A 14,417-nucleotide genomic window follows, 5' to 3' on the forward strand; every position below is an offset into this window, starting at 1 on the left:
TAAGAAGGATAAGAAACTTAGATGATTGTCATGCCCTTCAAGATGACCTTGACAAAATAAGTATATGGAGCACTTGGCAAATGGAATTTAATGTTAATAAAGCCATGTTATGGAATGTGGAATAGGAGAACATTGACCCCACACAACCTATATATTATGGGAAAATCTATAATGAATTCTGATAAAGAAAGAGATCTAGGGGGTTCTAGATAGAAAACTATCACCTGAGGACCACAAAGAGAATATTGTGCGAGGAGCCTATACCACGCTTTCTAACTTCAGAATTGCTTTTAAATACATGGATGGCGATATACTAAAGAAATTGTTCACGACTTTTGTTAGGCCAAGCTAGAATATGCAGCGGTTGTGTGGTGCCATATCTTAAGAAGCACATCAACAAACTGGAAAAGGTGCAAAGACACGCTACTAGTGGCTCCCAGAACTGAAGGGCAAGAGCTACGAGGAGAGGTTAGAGGCATTAATATGCCAAAAGTAGAAGACAGAAGATAAAGAGGTGATATGATCATACTACATACAAAGTAACAGGAATTGATAAAATCGATAGGGAGGATTTCTTGAGACCTGGAACTTATAGAACAAGAGGTCATAGATTTAAACTAGCTAAACACAGATGCCGAAGAAATATAAGAAAATTCACTTTCGCAAACAGAGTGGTAGACGGTTGGAACAAGTTAGGTGAGAAGGTGGTGGAGGCCAATACCGTCAGTAGTTTCAAAGCGTTATATGACAAAGAGTGCTGGGAAGACGGGACACCACGAGCGTAGATCTCATCCTGTAACTACACTTAGGTAATTACACTTAGGTAATTACACACACATTTTCAGGCGGCTAATGTGGTTCCAATATACAAGAAGGGCGACAGGCAAGAGGCACTGAACTACAAGCCAGTGTCCTTGACTTATATACCATGCAAAGTGATGGAGAAGATCGTGAGAAAAAACCTGGTATCACATCTGGAGAGAAGGGGACTTCGTGACAAATCGCCAACATGGGTTCAGGGAGGGTAAATCTTGCCTGACTGGCTTAATAGAATTCTACGACCAGGTGACAAAGAATAAACAAGAAAGAGAAGGCTGGGCAGACTGCATTTTTTTGGACTGTCGGAAAGCCTTTGATACAGTCCCTCATAAGAGGCTGGTACGTAAGCTGGAGAGACAGGCAGGTGTAACTGATAAAGTGCTCCAGTGGATAAGGGAGTACCTAAGCAATAGGAAGCAAAGAGTTACAGTGAGGGGTGAGACCTCAGACTGGCGTGAAGTCACCAGTGGAGTCCCACAGGGCTCTGTACTTGGACCTATCCTGTTTCTGATATACGTGAACGATCTCCGGGAGGGTATAGACTCATTTCTCTCAATGTTTGCTGACGATACCAAAATTATGAGAAGAATTAAGACAGAGGAGGACTGCTTGAGACTTCAAGAAGACCTAGACAAACTAAAGGAATGGTCGAACAAATGGTTGTTAGAGTTTAACCCAAGCAAATGTAATGTAATGAAGATAGGTGTAGGGAGCAGGAGGCCAGTTACAAGGTATCATTTGGGAGATAAAATTCTTGAGAGACTGGGGGTTAATATCACGCCAGATCTGTCCCCTGAAGCTCATATCAAGAGGATAACATCAACAGCATATGCCAGGTTGGCCATAAGAACGGCATTTAGACACTTCTGCAAGGAATCATTCAGAACTTTGTATACCATATGTCAGACCAATAATGGAGTATGCAGCCCATGCATGGAGTCCATATCTAGTCAAGCATAAGACAAACTGGAAAAAGTTCAAAGGTTTGCCACCAGACTAGTACCCAGACTGAGAGGAATGAGCTACGAGGAGAGACTACGTGAATTAAACCTCATGTCACTAGAAGACAGAAGAGTTAGGGGGATATGATCACCACGTACAAAATTTTCAGAGGAATGACAGGGTAGATAAAGACGGGCTATTTAACACAAGAGGCACACGCACTAGGGGACACAGGTGGAAACTGAGTGCCCAAATGTCAGAGATATTAGAAAGATTTTTTTAGTCAGAGTGTTAACAAATAGAATGCATTAGGCAGTGATGGGGTGGAGGCAGACTCCATTCACAGTTGCATGTGTAGATATGATAGAGCCCAATAGGCTCAGGAACCTGTACACTAGTTGACTGACAATTGCGAGGCGGGACCAATGAGCCAGAGCTCAGCCCTCGTAAGCATAAATAGGTGAGTACACACTCGAGTCATTAATGCACACATCCCAGTGTCGGTCGTTCTCCAATAAATTCAGAGCTTGCCATGCATTTCGGAAGTGGTATGTGTAACACCGTTGACAAATCTCAATTGCAGGAAAGACGTTAGACCGGGCACATTTACCAACAGCATGCGAAGAGAAGCATTCATCATGATTGGGATGCACGGTGTAGTCTGCCTCTCGTATTTTGTTTGATGTGCCAGGAAGTTTGGCGAATCGTTCTTCTCGTTTGCGTCGTTCAAATGATTTTCTTCTCGCATTCCATGTGTGTGTGTAATACGTAGGCAGCTGTGCACTAAAGCACACGAATACAGCAGTGTTTTTGCAAACGCGTTATTTTGATAAAATGTGAAAAAGACAGTTAACGTTGTAGCCGGTGGGTTCATGGCTATTTTGTTGCACATTTGCAGCCGTTATATAAACACATTGTCCATTTTTATTGCTTTCAAACCCAAAGCCAAAAAACAAAACAAAAAATACTAAATAAATATTTCAATTCAAAGGCAGACCAATCGACTCAGCTCAATCCTACGCCAATTGCACTGAAAAATAAGAACAGTTAAAAAAACGAAATGAAAAAGTTAAAAAAAGTCATCTATATTCGCTATATGAACAGTATGGTAAACAACACAACTCAATTCCACGGCAATGTTACACAAAATAATTAAATCAAAATGAAAATAAATCGAAATCAATTGAAATTAAATTTAACAACGCAGAAGGAAACTTTGAAATGGAATCGTAAAATATTTTGTATATCGTGTGTTGAGTTTATGTCCAACAGATGGCACTGTTTTCAAAAATGCATGTTTTTACCTGTCACAGGTGTGGCATCTATATAGTAGGCAAATAAAAACGTGCGCATATTCGAATGGAACATTGTGTCAAAATTTCAAAGCAATCTGTGAAGAACTTTTGGAGATTTGTGATTTTGAACAAACGAATATTTACATTATATACTTATATACTAGCTGTACCCAGCCACAGCCACAACAACTTTCCCCTGTCTCCCAGTTCTCCTCACTATTCACCCCTCCGACGTCCCTTGTCTTCCCAAGCATTCCTTACTTCCCTATCCCCTCGTCCTTCCAACCATTCCCCATTTCTCCATCCCCTCGTCCTCCCTACCATTACCCCCCCCCCCTCCACCGTCCCTTTGTCCTCCCCACTATCCCCCATTCCACCATCCCCTCGAACTCCTAACCAGTCCCCACTCCACCATCTCCCCACTTCTCTGTCCCCTTGTCCTCCCTACCATTTCTCCTCCCTTGGCCCCTCATTCTTCCCATCATCCCCCACTCCCTGGTTCCCTTTTCCTTTCTACCATTCTCCATTCACCTGTCCCCTCGTCCCCACCATCCCCAACTTCTCCTTCCTCTCGTCCTACCCGCCATTACACCCTCCCCTGTTCCCTCGTCAGTACAACCATCCCCACTTCCGTACAACATATATATATATATATATATATATATAATATATATATATATATCTATATATATATATATATTATATATATATATATATATATATATATATATATATATATATATATATATATATATATATATATATATATATATAATGTCGTACCTAATAGCCAGAACGCACTTCTCAGCCTACTATGCAAGGCCCGATTTGCCTAATAAGCCAAGTTTTCATGAATTAATTGTTTTTCGACTACCTAACCTACCTAACCTAACCTAACCTAACTTTTTCGGCTACCTAACCAAACCTAACCTATAAAGATAGGGTAGGTTAGGTTAGGTAGGGTTGGTTAGGTTCGGTCATATATCTACGTTAATTTTAACTCCAATAAAAAAAAATGACCTCATACATAATGAAATGGGTAGCTTTATCATTTCATAAGAAAAAAATTAGAAAAAATATATTAATTCAGGAAAACTTGGCTTATTAGGCAAATCGGGCCTTGAATAGTAGGCCAAAAAGTGAGTTCTGGCTACTAGGTACGACATATATATATACATATATATATATATATAAATATATATATATATATATATGTCGTACCTAGTAGCCAGAACTCACTTCTCAGCCTACTATTCAAGGCCTGATTTGCCTAATAAGCCAAGTTTTCCTGAATTAATATATTTACTATAATTTTTTTCTTATGAAATGATAAAGCTACCCTTGTCACTATGTATGAGGTCAATTTTTTTTTTATTGGAGTTAAAATTAACGTAGATATATGACCGAACCTAACCAACCCTACCTAACCTAACGTAACCTATATATATAGGTAAGGTTAGGTTAGGTAGCCAAAAAAAGCTAGGTTAGGTTAGGTTAGGTAGGTTAGGTAGACGAAAAAACATTAATTCATGAAAACTTGGCTTATTAGGCAAATCGGGCCTTGCATAGTAGGCTGAGAAGTGAGTTCTGGCTACTAGGTACGACATATATATATATATATATATATATATATATATATATATATATATGGTTGTACGGAATTGGGGAATGGTTGTACTGACGAGGGAACAGGGGAGGGTGTAATGGCGGGTATTTATATATATATAAATATATATATATATATATATATATATATATATATATATATATATATATATATATATATATATATATATGTCGTACCTAGTAGCCAGAACGTACTTCTCAGCCTACTATGCAAGGCCCGATTTGCCTAATAAGCCAAGTTTTCATGAATTAATATATTTTCTCTAATTTTTTCTTATGAAATGATAAAGCTACCCATTTCATTATGTATGAGGTAATTTTATTTTATTGGAGTTAAAATTAACGTAGATATATGACCGAACCTAACCAACCCTACCTAACCTAACCTAACCTATCTTTATAGGTTAGGTTAGGTTAGGTAGCCGAAAAGTTAGGTCAGGTTAGGTTAGATTGGTTAGGTAGTCGAAAAAAACATTAATTCATGAAAACTTGGCTTATTAGGCAAATCGGGCCTTGCATAGTAGGCTGAAAAGTGCGTTCTGGCTACTAGGTACGACATATATATATATATATATATATATAATATATATATGCGAACAAGCCTGAATGGTCCCCAGGACAATATGCAACTGAATAGTTATATATATATATATATATATATATATATATATATATATATATATATATATATATATATATATATATATATATATATATATATGTTACGGCCCTCTCGGGACGCAACGGGGTTCTTACTCTGATGTCGTTAGAGGAAGATATATATCCGACCCCAAGCCAGTAGAGGCTTTCAAGGGATGCGATCCGTGACGCAAGTAACTTAAAGGGAGTAGGGAAAGAAAGCTAAGAACTTAATATAATATAATGTTCACCTTCACCGTTTAATATATATAATAAAAGAGTACACAAGGGGGAGGGGTATTAACACTTTACAAAGGGGATCAACACTGTAGTCTTCTGCTGGAGGACTATGGATCCTCGAAGCTAGGTGCTGAGTCCGCGGTGCTTTCTTCGTGGCCTCAAGACGTGTCCTCTGAGAACGCCGAGTCTACCCTGGCCACAGGTCAGCCACAACACAGGTCCACTGGGGGCACCGTCGTGGAGGCCGTCAACCACACGTCCAGCAGGTCTGCTGGCAGGTACTGAGCCACCAAGGCTGGCACGGCCACTCACGAACGATAAAAGGGGTACGCCCTAGACAGAGTCTCGTGTGATATCACCAATCACCCTCCTGTCCTCGATACCCCAGTGGATTATCGTCTCCAACCGTCGGTCCCGGGTAAATCCTTCCACTGCCACTCCACTGGCAGGCTTAACACACCACAGTGTTCTTCCGGGGGGACGACGTCACAACAGCTGCAGCAAACTGGACAGTATGGAGACTGGCTGCCTCGGGTAGACTGACTCCACCTTCAACACAGTGGTCCCAGGTCGGCTCTGTAAGCAGACACGTCATTAATAACCGGGACACTAATACACCACACTCACAGGCTCAGATACAAACGCCCGACATATCCACTCCATAGATGGCGCTGTCGTCGGAGCACCACCTCACCAGAGGTCAGGAGCGGCGGTGTTGAGCGCTGAACCAGACTGGAAACTGGTCCTCGAGGCCAGTACACGCTGTCCTCACTAGGTGTCGTCGTTCGTTTGGCGGGGGTTTCGGGAGCTGACCCACAGATGGCGTGTTTGTCACTGCTCCAGGCACGGACGCTGGATCCGGGTTCGTAACACCTCCCCACCAAAAGGAATTTGGTTTGGGGTTCTATAAAAAACACAAACCAAATTAGCAGGGCGACACAACTCCAAATGGACTTACTTATACTATGAACTGGAGTGATGAGGCTGTCTTGTCCACAGCACTTTTCTACTAGCCATTTCCGGCACAACGGGAACTTGCAGATAGAAGGCAATGATCTGCCTGACGTAATCTTCCACGTCTCCACTGCGATGTCAAGCAGGGGCGTCATCTCACATCTCTCGAGTACGGATTGGTTTCGACGCGATCTGGGGTGACTCGACACTTTCCTATGTCGTGGCACCGATGATGGCTGACCACAGACGGCATTTCTGGTGCCAGTCCGATGGTCCTTCAGGGAGACAGGAACCTGGAATACAGGGGTCTGATAATTCAGAGTGATAGCGACCGCGAGTAAAACAGTACTTACAGCATACTCTACTAGGTCCACACCTAGTCCCAACGGGGCTGTTCGTACGTCGCAGGTGGCATTCGCTCTGCCACCGTCAGGTCGACCAACGTTCCACATAACGCTGCATTGAGGCTCAGCAGTCACGCGGGGGTGTCAACCTGTCGGAAACAGTCACTCACATTATCACATGTCGTACCTCCTGTATCATCTATTACCTCCCAGGTCCCTTCTTCAACTGCAACACTTGCAGTACAACTCTCCAATCCCTGGGACCTCTTCTCGATGTTCACGGGAGCCATCATCCTTCGGGTCGTCCACTGATCCTTACTGAGAACACAGAGAGCACATAGGAGAACAAAACAAAATACCGATAGGAAACATTTGGTAAGTCGAGGGATAAGTTTCCTGAGCTTGTCATGTCCATAGCCGGCACCATCCACTAGCCTGGCTTGGACCAAAGAGGGCACTAGACCTTTTGAACACACGTCACATACCTCTGACGTCTGGGGAATCTCTGGCTGGTTCACTACATGCTGTAACTTGCCATACCGCAAGCACACCTCAGCCTTCGCTCTGGACTCGTTGGTGTCCGTGGGTGTCTGCACACAAGGCCTCTCTTCAAGCTCAGGTACTTCTTCCATCGTAACCTCATGTTCCTTGTCGAGAGAATCAGGAGACACTGCTAGAACGTTCTCAATCTGTAGGCGAGAGGACAAATTAAACATAGTTACATCCGGGTCTGTCTTTACCTGGACATTACCATTGCCTGTTACTTCAGACCTTGCTGCTCCGGTAGGACTCGTCCGCTATCTTGGGATGATTGGTGCTCCAATCAGTCACCAAGTCGTTGGCTAGTACCACGTCAATCCCAGCCACAGGGAGGGTATCGACTACTGCCAACTCGCATGTGCCGCTGAAATAAGGCGAGTCAAGATGTACTGGCACTAAGGGGGCGATGTACCGCGTCCTAGGAAACCCAACCAGGACAACCTTTTGTCGCCCCTCCACACTTACTCCCTCGGGTAACGAGCTCTTCACGATCAGGGACTGGGCTGCTCCACTATCTCTGAGCACTACAATTGATCTACCAGTATGATCACTCGTTACATACCCGGTTGAAGTGTGAGGGGCCAACAAACTTGGTCCTTCCTGCGTCGTCGTCGACTGGCTTCCTGCTGGTGGTGTAACACAGCTCATCAACATCACCTCCCTTCGTGCGCTGCCACCTCTTCTGCCTCGGCACCTAGCAGCTATGTGCCCCTTCTGCCCACAAGTCCAGCACACCATGTTCCTCCTCGGACTACGGTGTTCGGACTACTAGGACTTGTTCTTCGAGGGCTACTTGTGGGGAGTCTTCTTAACACTTTGTGGGACGGGTCTTTCTTCTTCTTCGTCGTGAGGTCTGTCAAACCGGCGCTGGTAATGCCTTGGGACGTACTTAGCAGACGGCCTATGAGTCAGGATGTACTCTTCAGCCATGGTGGCTGCCGCACTCAAGGTCTCTACCTGCTGTTCCTCTAGGTACGGTCTTCAGGTCTCCAGACAAACAATCCTTGAAGTCCTCGAGCAGAATCAGCTGTTCGAGGTCTTCCTTGGTCTCCACCTTCCGAGAGGCACACCATTCTTGAAAAAGTCGCTCCTTGATGGTGGCGAATTCGGTTGAAAGTGTGCTCTGAGGTCTTCTTCAGGTTTCGGAACTTCTGCCTGTACGCCTCAGGTACCAATTGGTACGCCATGAGCACCACTTTCTTCACCATATCGTAATCGCCGGAGTCGTCAAGGGATAACGTAGAGTAGGCGATTTGGGCCTTCCCAGTCAAAACTGACTGTATCATGATGGCCCAATTCTCCTTGGCCACTCCAAAGAGGCAGCGACTTTCTCGAAGGCTGCGAAGAACTTCGAAACTTCTCTCTCGTTGAATTTGGGGACCATTTTGATATTCCTTACCGGATCGAAACCGCTTGCTCCAGTTTGTCTCTGTCCAGCACCTAATCGTAATACTTCTAGTTCATGCTGTCTCTGTCTTTCTTTTTCTTCTCTCTCTCGCTCTTCCCTTTCTCTTTCTCGTTCTTCTCTCTCTCTTTCTCGTTCTTCTCTCTCTCGTCTCTCTTCTCTTTCTCGTGCTTCTCTCTATCGTTTCTCTTCTAATTCTAGACGCCTCATCGCCAATTCCTTTTCTTTCATCTCCATTTCTTTATTTTTCATCTCCACTTCTTTATCTTTTAATTCTCGTTCTACTTCTAACTTCTTCCACTCTATCTCGCGATTGATCTCTAGGGCACGCATTTTGACTGTTAGGAAGCTGATATTAAGCTCACCTGCATCACTGTCAACGTCACTGCCCTTATCTTCCTTTTCCGTGGAAGCTATTTCCTCACCTTCCCTTATACTAGGAGTCTCGCCTTCCTGTTTCTCTTCTGCCTTCAGGTGCCGGTGTACCTTGGACAAGATCTCCACACGGGAATCACTGGCAACGGATCTTGATCTCCAGGTAGGCGCTCACTAGTACAAGTTCCGGTTTGCTCAGGATACTTTAATCTGGCAAGACAGTCCACTCTGTTCAGAAAAGCCTGAACATCGTCCAGATCATCGATGGTAGCTTTGTCTGCCATTGTCACAGATGGAACACTTAGCACTTAACACACTGCTTACACGTTAGCACTTAACGCACCGAGCACTGTTTCTACGCCAATATTGCACTTTATCGCACCAAACACTGCACTTGCCAATATTCACGTAATCACTTCGGGCACCACACTACCCAATATTGCACTGAGTCCAAGCGAACACTTCGCTCTACAATATTGCACTAAATCACCGAGCACCGCACTAGTCAATATTGCACTTAATCGCTTACTCACAAGCGAGCACCGCACTGCACAATATCGCACTTAGTCACTGAGCACCGCACAGGACGTATAACGTCACAATCGTCACACAGGGGGAATTATTTACAGGGATTACGCCACTTCACCACCCCTGTCAAACATACTTAACAAGGGGACGGATCCCGCTGGGGATGCCAATTATGTTACGGCCCTCTCGGGACGCAACGGGGTTCTTACTCTGATGTCGTTAGAGGAAGATATATATCCGACCCCAAGCCAGTAGAGGCTTTCAAGGATGCGATCCGTGACGCAAGTAACTTAAAGGGAGTAGGGAAAGAAAGCTAAGAACTTAATATAATATAATGTTCACCTTCACCGTTTAATATATATATAAAAAGAGTACACAAGGGGGAGGGGTATTAACACTTTACAAAGGGGATCAACACTGTAGTCTTCTGCTGGAGACTAATGGATCCTCGAAGCTAGGTGCTGAGTCCGCGGTGCTTTCTTCGTGGCCTCAAGACGTGTCCTCTGAGAACGCCGAGTCTACCCTGGCACAGGTCAGCCACAACACAGGTCCACTGGGGGCACCGTCGTGGAGGCCGTCAACCACACGTCCAGCAGGTCTGCTGGCAGGTACTGAGCCACCAAGGCTGGCACGGCCACTCCACGAACGATAAAAGGGGTACGCCCTAGACAGGGAGTCTCGTGTGATATCACCAATCACCCTCCTGTCCTCGATACCCCAGTGGATTATCGTCTCCAACCGTCGGTCCCGGGTAAATCCTTCCACTGCCACTCCACTGGCAGGCTTAACACACCACAGTGTTCTTCCGGGGGGACGACGTCACAACAGCTGCAGCAAACTGGACAGTATGGAGACTGGCTGCCTCGGGTAGACTGACTCCACCTTCAACACAGTGGTCCCAGGTCGGCTCTGTAAGCAGACACGTCATTAATAACCGGGACACTAATACACCACACTCACAGGCTCAGATACAAACGCCCGACATATCCACTCCATAGATGGCGCTGTCGTCGGAGCACCACCTCACCAGAGGTCAGGAGCGGCGGTGTTGAGCGCTGAACCAGACTGGAAACTGGTCCTCGAGGCCAGTACACGCTGTCCTCACTAGGTGTCGTCGTTCGTTTGGCGGGGGTTTCGGGAGCGACCCACAGATGGCGTGTTTGTCACTGCTCCAGGCACGGACGCTGGATCCGGGTTCGTAACAATATATATATATATATATATATATATATATATATATATATATATATATAATATAACAGTGATCACAAAGTAATCAAATTTAGCATAGAATGGAATAGACCTGAAGGAGAAAATTCTGTTAAAGTGCCAGATTTTCGAAAGCTGATTTTAATAGCCTAAGAAATTTTTGGGGTCAAATAGATTGGAAAGTCTTGGGTATGGGGTGTGGGCCGGTATTAGAGCGAGACATGAACCCATATATATATATATATATATATATATATATATATATATATATATATATATATATATATATATATATATATATATATATATATATATATATATATATATATATATATATATATATATATATATATATATATATATATTATTAAATATGACCGAAAAAGTAAGATTAATAATTCTAACACGAATTTCCTCAATCTTTCGTACATTACGCTTCACTGTTGGAGGTAAATCAAAAATCACTTCTCCAAAATTCATTTTTATTTCTAGTCTGACGCGACACGGGCGCGTTTCGTAAAACTTATTACATTTTCAAAGACTTCACAAATACACAACTGATTAGAACTTACGTCTCTCTGATATTATATCTACATTTGAGTGAGGTGGGAAGGGTGATGTGAAAAACCAGAAAAACGGCCAGCCTACTCATGAGAAACTCTCCAGACACAAAACAGAACGCTTTAAAAGAGACTAACGTCGTCTATGCCTTCAAATGCCCACTTGGGGACTGTAAGCTCCAAAAAACCCAGTATATAGGCAAGACAACAACATCTCTTTCTAGGCGTTTAACGATGCATAAGCAACAGGGCTCCATTAAGGAACATATAATCTCTTCCCACAAGCAAACCATCGCCAGAGAAATCCTAGTAAACAACACAGAAATCATCGATAGATACAGCGATAGCAGGCGGCTTGACGTTTGCGAGGCACTACACATCAAGAAGTCAACACCAGCATCAACAGCCAATTATTGCACAACTATATTCTACCCACCTCAAGACTCCGCTCCAATATAGAAGCATCAAGAAATATGGACCAATAGGCTTTCTACAAACACTTCTATTCAATACCCATTGTTTCTGTTCTGTCTTGTGTTGATACTTTTAATAACCCTATTAATATCCCCTCCTGTTCTGTCTTGTGTTATGCCACATCACCCTTCCCACCTCACTCAAATGTAGATATAATAATCAGAGAGACGTAAGTTCTAATCAGTTGTGTATTTGTGAAGTCTTTGAAAATGTAATAAGTTTTACGAAACGCGCCCGTGTCGCGTCAGACTAGAAATAAAAATTGAATTTTGGAGAAGTGATTTTTGATTTACCTCCAACAGTGAAGCGTAATGTACGAAAGATTGAGAAAATTCGTGTTAGAATTATTAATCTTACTTTTTCGGGTCATAGTTAATAATATATGTCTACAGGAAAGACTGCTACCAAAATATATATATATATATATATATTATATAATATATATATATAGATATATATATATATATATATATAGTATATATATATATATATATGATATTATAATCATATATATATATATATATGATATATATATCATATATATATATATATATATGATATATATATCATATATATATATATATATATATATATGATATATATATATATATATATATATATATATATATATATATATATATATATATATATATATATATATATGTCGTACCTAGTAGCCAGAACGCACTTCTCAGCCTACTATGCAAGGCCGGATTTGCCTAATAAGCCAAGTTTTCCTGAATTAATATATTTTCTCTAATTTTTTCTTATAAAATGATAAAGCTACCCATTTCATTATATATGAGGTCAATTTTTTTATTGGAGATAAAATTAACGTAGATATATGACCGAACCTAACCAACCCAACCTAACCTAACCTAACCTATTTTTATAGGTTAGGTTAGGTTAGGTAGCAGAAAAAGCTAGGTTAGGTTAGGTTAGGTAGGTTAGGTAGTCGAAAAACAATTAAATCATGAAAACTTGGCTTATTAGGCAAATCGGGCCTTGCATAGTAGGGTGAGAAGTGCGTTCTGGCTATTAGGTACGATATATATATATATATATATATATATATATATATATATATATATATATATATATATATATATATATATATATATATATATATATATATATATATATGCGTCCATACTCCCAGGAACAACGCAACTGGTCACTTCTGAAGTAGTGAAGAGTCACTTCTGGGGTGTGAGTTTTCAGTTGCATATTGTCCTGGGGACCATTCAGGCTTGTTCGCATTTGTGTTCCTCACGTGTGCCCCAAAGAATGAGGTGATTTGGTAAAATGCTATGCCCAAGATTACCATCCGAGTGCCGGCGGTGGGGTGGTTCAAATAGCTTCGGCTATCACCTCATTATGTCCAGCCGTGATGGTCAAGTGGATTAAGGTGTCTTGTACATACCAGTTGCGTTGCTCCTGGGAGTATGGGTTCGAGTCACTTCTGGGGTGTGAGTTTTCAGTTGCATATTGTCCTGGGGACCATTCAGGCTTGTTCGCATTTGTGTTCCTCACGTGTGCCCCAAAGAATGAGGTGATTTGGTAAAATGCTATGCCCAAGATTACCATCCGAGTGCCGGCGGTGGGGTGGTTCAAATAGCTTCGGCTATCACCTCATTATGTCCAGCCGTGATGGTCAAGTGGATTAAGGTGTCTTGTACATACCAGTTGCGTTGCTCCTGGGAGTATGGGTTCGAGTCACTTCTGGGGTGTGAGTTTTCAGTTGCATATTGTCCTGGGGACCATTCAGGCTTGTTCGCATTTGTGTTCCTCACGTGTGCCCCAAAGAATGAGGTGATTTGGTAAAATGCTATGCCCAAGATTACCATCCGAGTGCCGGCGGTGGGGTGGTTCAAATAGCTTCGGCTATCACCTCATTATGTCCAGCCGTGATGGTCAAGTGGATTAAGGTGTCTTGTACATACCAGTTGCGTTGCTCCTGGGAGTATGGGTTCGAGTCACTTCTGGGGTGTGAGTTTTCAGTTGCATATTGTCCTGGGGACCATTCAGGCTTGTTCGCATATATATATATATATATATATATATATATATATATATATATATATATATATATATATATATATATATATATGGGTTCATGTCTCACTCTAAGACAGGCCCACACCCCATACCCAAGACTTTCCAATCTATTTGACCCAAAAAATTTCTTAGGCTATTAAAATCAGCTTTTCGAAAATCTGGCACTTTAACAGAATTTTCTCCTACAGGTCTATTCCATTCTATGCTAAATCTGATTACTTTGTGATCACTGTTCCCTAGCTCATTCCCTATTTCGATGTCATTAATTTGTGTTTCCCTGTTAGTTAACACTAAATCTAAAATATTATTTTCCCGCGTTGGTTCCTTAATGTGTTGCGTAAGAAAGCAATCGTCAATTAATTCTAGAAAATCTTCTGCTTCACTATTCCCTGTTTTGTTCACCCAGTTT

Source organism: Procambarus clarkii, chromosome 88 (assembly GCF_040958095.1).
Source record: "Procambarus clarkii isolate CNS0578487 chromosome 88, FALCON_Pclarkii_2.0, whole genome shotgun sequence".
Taxonomy (NCBI): Eukaryota; Metazoa; Arthropoda; class Malacostraca; order Decapoda; family Cambaridae; genus Procambarus; species Procambarus clarkii.